Raw genomic sequence first — 14312 nt, forward strand, 5'->3', positions numbered from 1 at the left:
TAATCCGAAAATGTAACCAGATCATTTGCATACCGAATGTACTCTCCTATAAGTCGACCCCAACATCAAATTACACCTAACCGCATCTGCCGCTGCATATGCTCCAACACATCTGATTCTATATGGTCTGTTATGAGTTAACAGTATAACAAAAAAACTTATAACCCTATATGTCAGCACCTTAAGCGACGAAAGATCTGGTTTTATGTTTTATGCAGTTGAATTGGATTTATATGCAAGCATACATTATGCATGCAAACATGAGTCAAATTTTATTTGTCAACGATGAGTGTCTCTGCCAAATTATACTAATGATATTCTAGTAACATGAGCCATTACTCCCCTTCCAAGGTGGGACCCCAAGTGGATGAGGGGTCTAAGGCGCTTGTCTTTACGGATTATTCGAGCATCTCACCCCTGTCTGAGAAGTTCGGTCTCGGCAAGATTTTTATACAAAAAATCCAAGGTCAAAATTGATTATGAAAACACGGTTCAGACATAAAACAACGACTGAAAAGGGTTGGTATATCTTTGCATCGTACAACTGAATCATGACAAATTTTTTCTACTGAAAATAATTCGTTAAAAAAAAAAAGTAACCTCTGGCTGTACTAATTGCCCTCCCCCCTTCAATGTATGTACTGAATGCCCCCATTCAATCTATGTCATGGCCAAAAGAGAAGCTGAAATAATCAAAGTGCAACAAAAACAAATATCAGTTAGTGACAGCACTCTTTTTTTGTGCATTTCTTGGGCCGGTCAAAGGTTTATTTGTTAATGTACGGTCAAAGAAATGTCGACAAGCAATTAAATATTTTAAAACATTCCAATACGCAAGCCACGTGAGTCTGCATATCCTTCTTACCTGTGCAGTCTTCTGGTAGCCGAAAGCTTAGCTCCATATAATTTAGGACACACGATACTAATGATATGGAAAATGGGAACCAGTCTGAAAATGGGTGGACCGAAAATAGAGTATATACGGGTTTGGTTGACCAGGATTGGTTAATAATGTAAGTTATGTTTTAGGAAAAAGAATTTTTTGAGAGCTTATCCTAGTTGTAAGTATAATTTTTTTTAGAGACATTGTTTTATTGATGGAATTTCAGTCCTTTAACAGCCTTGTGTGTTCGAACACTCATTACTAAAATTAGCACCTGACTCTTTGGTGCGGAATTGAAAGCACATGTTTCAAACACATGCAGGTCCAGAAAATGCCGCGGCTCATATCCTTTTCTCAACATAGAAGCTGACATCCAGGTTTCATTTATACTGATAAATATAAGCTTGATCATGAGCACTCAAATTTTTTTTAAGTTATTGAATTTTTAATATCATGGTGTTTGCCTAGGTTTACTATGGGAACTGCATTAGTAACGGAGGTCGTGGGTTCGATCCCCGGCCAAGTCATACCAAAGACTTACAAAAATGGTACTAACAGCTGCCTCGTTTGGCGCTCAGCATTAAGAGGTTAGTGCTAGGACTGGTCGGCCTGGTGTCAGGATAATGTGACTGGGTGGGACATCATGCTACATGTCAGCGGCATGATGCCCCAGTGCTAGACATCACTATAAACTGTCACACTGCAGACATCGTAGCGATATGTCTGAAAAATTGTTAAAGCTACGTTAAAAATCCAAATCACACACACACACACACACACGCACACACACACCGTGAGTCCTATATTCACTTTCAGGGTCGGAAAGCAATTTTATTGCCAAGGCGGATGTACCAAGATGACGTGCACGTGATCCACCTGGAGAGGGAAAACTTGATACAGTGCCAAAATAAATATTAATGTTTCTCTATCTACGCCTGTATCTCTGTCAGCCCGTTCGGGGGCCCCGAGTGGCCGAGTGGTCTAAAGCGCTCTCCGTTACGGATCACTGCCATCTCACCTCTGTCTGCGTAGGTTCGAGTCTCGGATTCGGCCAATGTGGGTATGTGAGAAAGCTTGCCAGTAGCTTCTCGAGGGTCGGTGGTTCTTTCCGGGGTATTCTCGGGTTCTTCCTCCACCATTAATACTGGCCGCCATGTATAGCCTATCGTGTGCTGAAAAATGGCGTTAATCCCTACAACAACAACAACTGTCAGCCCGTTCATCCGCTGCCTGTCTGCAAAACTGACCTATTTTATGTCTGCTCGTCCGTCTCCATGTCTGTCGATTTACATACATACTCATTCCTTCATATCCACCTACCTACGTACACACCTATCAAACTTCTGACAATCTTTTCGGACTGGTGATGCTTCTTCGAAGAGTAAGGAAAAATCAATAAGCTTAAATGGAAGATGCTACTAATCGATTGTTGTTTCCTAGAAAAATGCCGGGTCTTAATTCAAAAGCGCTCTAAATTTTAAACCAATACAGAGGCAATGGAAGAATAGCAAAAAATTCGAGAAAAAAAAGACGTCATCCGTGTTCAAGCTTTCATTTGCTTAAAAGGGAATGGGAATAGACACTTTTAAGAAAGAAACACAAAGGTCACACAAAAAAGACGATGCTGATCACGACGTTTTAAATTTAATCTATCTCAACAGAGAAGCATTCAATGAACATAACAATAAATGAAACCAATATAAAATACACAGTTTCAAGGGAAAATTTTAATAACCTGGTGAGAGGCAACCGTTAAGATAACGGAAGGGCAGAGGGTAGGGCGTCTGAAGAGCACTACGGGCAACGGGGGTAGCAACGATATTTCTGTCCTGTTTGAGAACTGGACTGCTGAAACAAAAAAGACGTCCGAATGGGAAAAGAACTGTTTTAAATTATTCACAGAACCAGACCAGAAAAAAGCAGGTAACAAAACATGTCGTGCAAAATAGTTAACACCTTTTCTCGCACCAAAATTCACGCTCTAATGTGATTATCAGTTCAGTGATGGAGGAAATAATGTTCCAGTTAATACCCACATACCGACACTTTTTTTCTTCTTCTGTCGGTCAGTTGCGAGCATTGTCAGTATCAAAACTGATCAGGGTTACAGTTTTAATTATAATGGCAAAACATTCCATGGTCGTCTTTACAACTATTTACTTGAGAGTCGTGTTATAAAGGTTCTCTGAATGAGAAGGTTATCTAATAAAATACTCACTGTTAATATTTATATAAACACTGACTTTCGACGTATTAGTAGAGAACACACGCCATTCACGTGCTCAGATTGGCAGATTGGTCTAAAGCGCTCACTGTTACGGATCACTGCCGTCTCACCTCCGTCTGCGTTGGTTCGAGTGTCACCTCGGCTAACGCGGGTACGTGAGAAAGCTTGCCAGTAGCTTCTCGTGTGTCGGTGGTTCTTCCCTGGTTCTTCCTACACCAGTTATACTGGCCGCCATGTATACACCTATCTTGTGCTGAAAAATGGCATTAAACGCTACAACAACAACAAGCCATTTATCTATCTTTTCCAATCCTAATATACGACCAGGCCAATAGACAGATGGTGTGTGTGTGTGTGTGTGTGTGTGTGTGTGTGTGTGTGTGTGTTGTTTAACGGCACGTTAGTACAATCTCGACTAAATAGTGCCACGTTTAGTCATCCCAAATAGTTTGGCAAATGGCATACACAACAATGACACGGGTTAAAATCCTTACAATACAAAGTTGTTTTTATTTTCTTTCAACAAACCATGTTCTTTAATAAATCCATGACCATTCTCGCCATGCAACACATCCATTGGGCAAAATGGCTACTCATATTAGTTGCCTCATGTGAGAGAGAGAGAGAGAGAGAGAGAGAGAGAGAGAGAGAGAGAGAGAAATACTAATTTGAACTACTAGTTGGTCTAGGTAGTTAGCGTGCCAGAATTGAGAACACAAGTGTGCGTGTTTGAATTCTATTGTCACATCATCCAGAATGTCCCAAGGTAAGGCACTTTACCCTGATTGTCTCGACACAAAATCCTTGTACCTTCAATGCTTTAGCATGACTACATTTCACAAATAACATAATTATTATTGTCAGGAGTAGTCTCCTTATCCAAACGCGCCCAGCAGTATCTGGAATATATAACAGGTCCGATAGGCCTTTTGCTTGTCTTCTGGTTTGGTTTTGTTGCTTTAATGTCATGTCCTACAATGTTAGACGTGTCCTCTGATATTTGTGTTCTTTGGCTGGCCGTCTTACTGATAGATAACGGCGCTGCGTACCGTGTTCCGAGGTCGACTAACATCGGAATGAGAAGACAATTTTTCAGGAATCTCTCGTATATATGGCAGCCCACACTGATGTTTTTCTACAAATTAAATTCATATTGCTTTAATCCGACTTTGCTTACCAGTACTTTGTTGCATTTTTTCTAATAAATTCAAAGTCGCACGAAAGCAAAGAGACGTGTTTTCAAGTCCCGTTGACCTACATTCACCCTACTGATTGATATCAATCAGCAGAATGTTTTGATCACGGTTCAAACAACATTTTTCATCTGCTATTAGACAGGCAAAGTTGTAGGAGTCCAAAAAAATGGGTATCGGTCCCAATGAGAAGGACTTGTTAATGATGCGGAATTCCCAATTTAAGTTATTTTATCTTCTAAACAAATTCCTTACAAATTATTAATTCTTTAACAAAATGATAGATTCAGACCCAGACCTTCCCTAAAGGTACCAATATGTACCCACCAGGTCGGTCAATTCTGCGCGTCGGGTAATTCTTCGCAACGGTACGTCATTTCTGTAAACATTGGATCACGTGTTATTTTGGGTCAAACATCCATTTTGTATCATGAAAGAACGATCGTACTTTAATTAACAAAAGTGATATTCATAAAGTGTACCAAAATATCCCACATTTCGAGTCGAAATGCATCTGCAAATGTGATTTCTAAATGTCAACATGAAGACCCACTCCATGACCTTCTTGAACCTGTAACCCAGAAAATCCTATTTACTATGTATCTTTTAGAATCATACAAATAAATACATTATTTAAAAAATGGAAATGTATACCTTAAAAAAAAATATTCTGCATCTTAATCTAAGTTTCCAATTTTGCAAGTTGTCCCACACGTACAAAATCGTCTACTACCCAACGTGTCAACCTGCCGCTAGAATGGTATTCTCAAGAAATTCCCCGGTGTATAGCCTGTTTCTAAATTCATGAGTACTTTTCCCCCATAAACAAGACGTTGTAAACACACTGCATCATATTCATTGTTGTTTCTCTGCCACATAATAGCTTTTCTTTACTTTATAAAATGTTGAACTTTACTAATTTTTTACAAGATCCGTTTAGTTTGCTTTAATATCTCTTGTCATTTATTGATATTGTTACGCTGAGTATTGTAAAACTAGCTATAAACCCGTCCAATTACTCGACTACTGATGACAGAAATAGTCCAAAGTAATGCATTTCATTTCTATAACCGGATGGATAAACATTACATCTTTTCAAAGCTGCGCAGAATAGGCCAACATATCGTGAGTCATGAAAATATGGGGGTGGTATCCCGTGTGTCCAAAATTAATATTATTTTGAACAAATATTCTGGTGACAATTGCCTCTTTTCAAATGGTAAGCATTGCATTATTTTATTTTCATCAATCGGTCGAATTCGGTGTGCGTTTTGCTTCAATACTGGAGACGGAAACCTTACGTGCGCAGAAATGCTCAACAGCATTTTAGATAAACCAGATATGTCAACGGTCATGTCAGAAAAGAGAAACAAAAGAAAAAGGCAGAGAGAAGCTTATTGGTCTACAGAACAGTGCGATATGCAAGTAAGTTCACTGTTTCAATTAGTGCTGTCTGATTTACTAGAGCGCTCTCCGATTCACTAGATCCGACCTAATCCCTGAGGTCACAGCCTAAGTCTAGGCCCAACATTTGTGTATCTATATTCATAGATTATAAATCGTCTCTCCAAACGAGTATAGAAAAAAGGGCGCAAGAATACTTAGATTTTATGTTGGGGGTTGGAGAAGGGGGCGTGGCTTCGGCAGTTGGTTATTTTGTTGTTTTCTTTGTGGTTGCTTAGTGCTCAGAGGCGTCATTTTAACTTTTTTCCGGGGAGGGGGGGGCAAAACTTGAGGGGCTTGTTAATTTTAGTATATAGGCTACATCAATTTTACAGCACATGCAAATTTGGAGGGGGAGGGGGCAAATGCCCGCCCCCCACCCCATGACTTCCTTGTTAATGCTTACCAAATTGTGTGCTAAGTTTCGTGGCCTCAAGTCCTGACAGATGTGCACACTATCCTGGTAAGACGGTTATTAATAGATTCGATTAGCATCAAGGGTTTTCCTAGATGTAGATTCCATCCTAATCTAGGGCATTAACCTAACACGCACTACAGTCACGTCATCAACATCCCCCCCCCCGCTCCGTTACATTCCATATGCTACGGTCATTTTTCCCAAGGTTTCTCAATTATCATCAATATATATTATCTATTAGTTAACAATTTACAATCACATATTTTTAAACTGTCTTACCTTTCTCATGTAGATTTTCCTTGTGTCAGCTGATTAATACATTTCTCCAATGCAATGAAGCACGGTTTTTGTTTTTGTTTTTATTCAGCAAGCTTTTAACGTCAATAGCATGGTATCCTGTACTGTAGTGCACGTATACTGCTTCAAGTAATGACTCGTACTCGGTCCTCTAGAACAATTGTTGTAGATCCACTATTATTGACTCTCGCACTATTGACAACAACGACAGTTCTTTTGTACGCCTAATGGTTCACTGCTTCCCTTCATAATATTATCATCGAATTACATCCGTTGATCGAGTAAAATTCAAGGTAAAGATACGAGGCGCCGTAGCGGATAAAAGTTTGTGTATGAGGCGCCGTAGCGGAAGTTTGTCCAATGAGAAAACAGCGGTTGAAATTTCAATGCCGTATGTTTAGAATGTTCAGTCAAACTATTCGTTGAAATAGAAAGAGGTGGTTGATAGTTCCATTTCCTATGTCGATTTTTTATATCTACACTGTAGAGTTACACAGCGGTGGCTGAAATTGCAACGTTGCATGTAGATAATTCCAGTTTCACATGACGAATCACAGACCTTTGAAATCTTAACAATGGTAGTGGACCAACAAGTAGATCTCCGCTTTTTTTCTCTGGAATTACTGGTCCGCCACTAGTAATATTAGCCAACATGGCGGAGAACTACTTTTTGGTCTAAGTGGAAAGAATATGGCAGAAAATGAGATGACAAGGGGAAAGGGGGATTATATAGTCACACAAATTGATCAAAAACCGAGGTGAGCTCACTATGAAACAATAATGTCATCTGGAAGCATTTACCAACCTTATTTTAAAAAAGAAAATTGGGGATGGGGTGGGGTGGATGAAGCGTTTTATCAAGTATGAATATACTCCGAGGTAAATAGGGTATGTAACTCTAAAATGCACAATGTGGATTTAACGGATATGAAAAGCTGCAAAGAGTTAATGGGCATATCCATACTCGTCTTCAGTCCGATTTGTGGTTACATTTACGACAATCAAATGACACTCCATCACATACTGTAACCACGTGGAGTACGGAACTGGTGAATATCCACCCAGAGTATCTGTCGTATTCTAACATTTCCCAGCAACATTGACGGTTCTCGTTCCATGACATGCCACAACCCATGCATCTAGCATCACCATTATATGACGTTCCTGCAGATGATTATTAGGCTGCATAACACAATTGGACTGTCTCTGTTTTTTCGTTGCATAAGATAACTGTTTTTCCTGCTTTTCGCATACACTGATTGTGATGATTGCTACTTGTTGTGACAGTAGTAATCGAGACAAAAACCTGTATATATATATATATAGAGAGAGAGAGAGAGAGAGAGAGAGAGAGAGAGAGACTATGACTTTAATTTTTAAAATGAAGTTAACTTAATTTGTATCATGTTCAATTTACGGGTTTTTGTCTCGATTACTACTGTCACTACAGTCATGCTTTGGTGGCGGACTGATTGTCGGCAAGGTTTGATTTGTAAAGAAAATATTTTGAATGGTATCGAAAAAAATCTGATTTTTATAATGCACCCCTACCCTACCCTACCCACCTTTAGACTGCGTTGCCAAAAGTTTCAGAAAGAGTGAAGAAAACTAACAACAAGTAGAAAGTAACAAATTAAGTTAACTTCATTTTAAAAAATCAAAGTCTCTCTCTCTCTCTCTCTCTCTCTCTCTCTCTCTCTCTCTATATATATATATATATATATATATATATATAGTTCCATTTCCTATGTCGAGATTTTATATCTACATTGTTGAGTTACACAGCGGTGGCTGAAATTGCAACGTTGCATATATATATATATAGAGAGAGAGAGAGAGAGAGAGAGAGAGAGAGAGACTTTGATTTTTAAAATGAAGTTAACTTAATTTGTATCATGTTCAATTTACGGGTTTTTGTCTCGATTACTACTGTCACTACAGTCATGCTTTGGTGGCGGACTGATGGTCGGCAAGGTTTGATTTGTAAAGAAAATATTTTGAATGGTATCGAAACCCTTTAGACTGCGTTGCCAAAGTTTCAGAAAGAGTGAAGAAAACTAAGAACAAGTAGCAATCATCACAATCAGTGTATGCGAAAAGCAGGAAAAACAGTTATCTTATGCAACGAAAAAACAGAGACAGTCCAATTGTGTTATGCAGCCTAATAATCATCTGCAGGAACGTCATATAATGGTGATGCTAGATGCATGGGTTGTGGCATGTCATGGAACGAGAACCGTCAATGTTGCTGGGAAATGTTAGAATACGACAGATACTCTGGGTGGATATTCACCAGTTCCGTACTCCACGTGGTTACAGTATGTGATGGAGTGTCATTTGATTGTCGTAAATGTGACCACAACTCGGACTGAAGACGAGTATGGATATGCCCATTAACTCTTTGCAGCTTTTCATATCCGTTAAATCCACATTGTGCATTTTAGAGTTACATACCCTATTTACCTCGGAGTATATTCATACTTAATAAAACGCTTCATCCACCCCACCCCATCCCCAATTTTCTTTTTTAAAATAAGGTTGGTAAATGCTTCCAGATGACATTATTGTTTCATAGTGAACTCACCTCGGTTTTTTATCAATTTGTGTGACTTGTTCCCTGGTCTATGCATGGAGAAAATACTGTGTTACATCATATTTGACAATTTGTAATGGGCAATTAATTTTAATTTATATATCTTAATTAGCTACAGCATTTATTCATTCATAAACACGGCCACGTACAACCAGCTAAGGCACAGATTATAAGAAAAATGGTGTACGCTCTTTGACCTGCATACAAGAAAATAGGAACTTATTATGTATGGGTTAATACCGTATTTGGTTACAGGTAGTACAGAGGCAACATCTAAGATTAGAATGATGTTGTGATTTTGTACAAATTGAAATGTATGATTGACAATGTCAATACTGTAGGACAACCAGATTTAAATATTCATTAAAACAATATATATATATATGAATGATCTCAGTCGCTTTGATGCTTTGGATTTGAATACCTAAATTTCCTTGCAGAATGGACAAGTTTCCACAAGTCAAGAGATGTCTTGAACACCAATCAGTCTTGGAAAGTCTGTAATTAAGGGGTATCTTTCGTTTCAGATTACGCCATTAATGACAAGCCAGTTCCACGTTTCCTGCTACGGCTAGGTTCAACATAGGTTGGAGGTGGATTGGGTTATTCCATGTAAATATCTAGTACATTTCAATAAAGGCACTGCGATATGCAATGATGGCAAAAGGGAATTGCATGAAGCTAATATAAGATATAAAAATTATCAATGTGACATAAAATTTCACCCTAAAAAAACAATACGTTTCTTATCAATGTGCTTTCTATTGCATTCATTGTTTTAAATTTTCTTTATTTCCGTTTATGGGTTGTTTTCACACACGTCACGATTGAGTACGCAAATACCCACAATGCAACGCGCGCACCTTGCGCCGCCATCTTGAGTCCCTAACAAACCTTTGTCAACATTAGTCATCATGTATATTGAAGATAATCTGATTTATCTGTCGACAAGGACATTTACTTCATCAAAAGGATACATAGATTAAACTTGAAATTAAGTGAAAATTCGTGCATATTACTATCAAATTTTTGTAAAAATTTTTTACAAACAGACAATATTGGCATTTTTAAAGTGTTTCGTATCATATCCTTAAGCTTGTCATCTTGAAAGAGTATTTCCGGACAATGATTTTAGGGATACAATATCAGTTACGAATTAAAATTACATAGTATGTGTTTTATGCCAGAACATGTATGTACAAATACTTTTCGCGTAAATTAGTGTTTGTGCCAAAGACAGTTGACAAGCCAATTTAATTAGTATGGTTGGATATTTTATTTGTGGTGGAAATGATAGACGTAGGATGATACTGAATCAAAGCAATAACCATTCAAAGAAGTGTTCTTCAGTGTGTTCAAACGAAACACGTGCCTAACGGAACAGAACTGGTGTCGAATGTCAAAACGAAGTATTCCTGAAATGCTTTTAGAAATATGAAATTATATATTAACAGTTAGCTTTTTAACTTGAACGATAACTAAATAATTGATTTCAGCCCACGAAAATTGAAAATCATTACATGTTTTTACTTGTTTGAGTATCCATTTGTGTATGCGTTTGTTTATTGATCGATCTAATTTGTTTATGAAAGTATAATTTTTGTCGATAGATATGCATACTTGTATGTATGATATATATGTTCTTTTATGTTTACAATGTTTTTACTTTATAATTATATTTTAATTTAGAGGTATGGACTTTTGTGAAGTTCTATGCGACCCACTGTTATGCGTTGGGGTGGGATGCTCACAATATTTATTTGAATTACTGTGGAATTCCCACCCTGGCTTGTTTTTGTAGGAAGTGAAATTAGTGATAGAGAGAGGTAAAGCTCCGAGCCCCCAGTCAGCAATACCGACAATTAAATTATTAAGAACACAAAGGTGAAATTCAAAAGAATAACAATTTAATACAAATTAAACGATATTAATTTCTCAACCAATCTTCTTCCTCACGACCATGTAACAACCTATTTCATCACGTGATTATAGTGTGAGATGGCTTTCCCCTGTACTTGGTTTATATTCATCTGTGTTTACTCCGCCAATTCCTTTCCTCCTTCCGGCTTTCTCCGTACTCCGATTCTTCCTATCTTCTTCCCCTTTTGTCTCCTTTTCTCCTCCTCCTTCTCTCTCTCTCTTTCTCCAGCAACTAGGCTTTTTCTCGGCCTACTGCCTTGTTCTATCCTGTCTCTCTGAGACTCGGGACTTGACTACCCGGTAGTTCTGTCCCCAAAAGCTTCCTACAAAAAACACAAGGACGTTAGCATTTGTGTTAGCCATCTCGCCTCACACTACATCAACAATCAATCATTCATCAAATAAAGGCTATCTACATTTTTGGTCACGGATTCGTGCACATCGAAAAACCCACACGTTCTTATAGAAACAACGTTGCAGTAAAAGCGGTATACAGAAATCACTAAATTGCGTCACATGAATTATATATATATATATATATATATATATATATATATATATATATATATATATATATATATATATATATATATATATATTCTTAATCTCATTATTCTCAACAATATCACAAGAATCAGACGCATTTCTGTACATTACACTCCCACAAGTGTACACAAATATTCAAATATCCATATTATTCAAATTTACACACTGCAACCATTTCCAAAGTTACAATTTAATTCAACAATTGCAAAATCTAGAAAATCACATAAATAAATACACTAATTTACCACGAAGTAACTAAATAGCGAAATACAATATTAATTCTGACGAGCGAGCAATATAAATAATCATAGCTCATTTCTCAAGTACGCATGTAAATTAAACAACACAAAGGTAATTCTACGTACTAACGTTTCTAGTAAGTAAATATACATACTGCCCATAATTACAACTACAGTGCCGTAACATTCTGCAACAATCGAGCAAATAAGTGACTGACATTTACGAAGCTTTCTGTCCTTTAGAATGTACTAAGTGTTTCCCGCCAAATCACGAGTGGCTTCCCGGAGTTATTGCTACAGCTTGACTAGTACGATGGCTTACAATCACTAATTCGTTCCCAGCGCAAATGACTGTTAAATTCTGGTTCGAATTGATGGCCCCACCCTTTGTCAGTTCTGATTGGATATCAATTCTACCCCAGTCGGTCCAGATTAACAGACGAGCACCAGGCCATCTGTCAACGCGGGGAGATTTACGACAGCATCGAGGGTCCTTTGTTCTAGAACAAAGCTTCTAACGTCTACATGTTAGTTTTGACACCTAACGAAGAGAACTCTTGTACAAACACGAATCGCCACGACAGTGCAGAGTCGACATACTCATGGCGCTAACCCATTCCTTTGTTCCTGACTTACGTAATCGCGGGCAGGCAAACGTGACAACCTTGTAGTCTGAAAGAAATAATTCTTATCTTCTTATCTTTATAACAAAGATGGTTGAAATTTAAATGTTTTCCTTGAAGAAAACAAGTAGAAAAGTCACCCATTCGGTCTCGTGCGGTTGACAGGAACAACATAATGTGATGTATTATTATATTCTTACGCACAAAATGAGACGTGTCATTGTAATTATGCGGAAAGAACAATGTTATTAGGTGCCGGTTTCCGGGGCTAGGGACTCAACATGGCGGATGTTGAAGTACACACGTTCTGTGACGTCACGTGAAAACAACGGATTCTGCGCCTTTTTGTTGTCAGTTTTCCTGTGTAAGAAAGTTTTGATGACTCAGGTGATAACGCAAAATTAAGTTTTCTATTTATTTATTTATTTATTTATTTATTTATTTATTTTATTTAATTTATTGTTTGTTTGGTTGGTTGGCTGGTTGGTAATTTGTTTTCTTTTTCCATCACCACAATTCTAAGTCAGGCAAGTAAGAATATGATACATATCCGCAGCAGCTGTGGCATTAAGGTGATGCATGGATCAATGTAAACCAAACTATGTAGCCTATTCGCGTGTATTGAGAGTGAACCCATTGTTCATCATCAAGTACATACAAAGTGCACTGTGTATGTTATTCACGTATATTGAAAGTCAGCCCATAGTTCAGCATCGTGTAGATACAACATGCACTGTATAAATGCTTATCACATATGGTGAAGGTGAACCCATAAACAGTTCGTTTATATCCCAGATAATTAACGTGGGTACATCTAAAATTAGAATAATATAAAAATAAAAATAAACATTTTAAAACTCCCAGAAAACGCTAAAATCTTACGTAATATGTTTATCATACTCTCATAGACTAGTGATAGGAAATATCACGCCTATGCGGACAGAAGGATGGGGTTGATTCTTTCTTTTTTTATTTCTGTTGCTATATCGTTTTCTTTTTAAATAAAAGATACAATGTTTAAAACATAACATAAATACCATAAAATAACACAATCAGATATGCAACAAATTGAATTCAACACTTGTTTACAAAAGTACTGACATTTATGCTTTCAACTTATTGATAATGTATCGGCCCATTATACCTCAATTTTAACGTTCATTTCCTCATTAGTGTAGATGAGTTGTATTTCTTCGCACATGAAACTATGTTGATCAGTGTGCTTATATAAATTTAGATGCAATGTATTGCTAAATTAAAAAACGGGACTTTTTGTACCTTTAAATAAGTTCTAACCTCTTTTTTCATCTTTCACGTTATAATAATCGGGAAAAGAATATACGTTTGGAATAAGCTACCTCCACTGTTGAATATTGAAATGTCCATAAATTGGAATCTACTTTACTAAATTTGCTAAACTTTTCACTGTTGTTTATTTTGAGATCCATCTTTATTTTTATTTAGCTTAAATCTATGCTCCAGAGTTACTTTAAATCCTTTTTTTCCTTTCGTAATAAAGGTACTACTTCCTAATGTATCCCTTACCGAAGGAAAATTAAATGCAGCAAGTAAAACAATATCAACGGCACACCCCACCCCGAAATCGCATTCTATGTCATTAGTTCATCCACCTTAATTGTTATATCCTTTAGGTGTCAGTCGATGGAAAGTGATGATTTGGCCCACTTATGACATTATATGAATATTAGACTGTTTATAAGTTTGGGTTATTAGAGAGACGGAGACGAGATTTTTGGACTACTTTCCAAAATCACTATGTTACCTTTCTTAATATCAACATACTCAAACTAAAATGAAATGGTTGTATCAGTATAATTAGTGACACACAAAAAAACAACAACACAATACTGAGTTAGGTTCTACAGTGTTCAAAGAATTGGCATAACTTTTTAATGTGCTTATCGTAAAA

General features: G+C 37.3%; 1 protein-coding gene and 1 long non-coding RNA gene across 3 annotated transcripts in view; one reads left to right on the plus strand and one right to left on the minus strand.

Annotated features, from left to right (window-relative positions):
- Positions 1-7168, minus strand: part of LOC149799956 (monocarboxylate transporter 13-like) — a 102096-nt gene extending 94928 nt beyond the window's left edge. For both annotated transcript variants that reach the window (XM_089959456.1, XM_089959452.1), the window contains exon 1: positions 6444-7168. The gene's annotated coding sequence lies outside the window, so the exon portion shown is untranslated. The remainder of the gene's footprint in view (positions 1-6443) is intronic.
- On the plus strand, positions 5242-9792 carry LOC149799957 (uncharacterized). The gene is made up of 2 exons (XR_016421260.1): positions 5242-5728; positions 9582-9792. It is a non-coding gene; the product is annotated as an uncharacterized LOC149799957 (long non-coding RNA).
- Positions 9793-14312: the final 4520 nt, after the last annotated feature.

The sequence above is a fragment of the Sinohyriopsis cumingii genome, chromosome 5, assembly GCF_028554795.1.
Source record: "Sinohyriopsis cumingii isolate HCF-2022 chromosome 5, ASM2855479v2, whole genome shotgun sequence".
In the NCBI taxonomy this organism is placed as follows: domain Eukaryota; kingdom Metazoa; phylum Mollusca; class Bivalvia; order Unionida; family Unionidae; genus Sinohyriopsis; species Sinohyriopsis cumingii.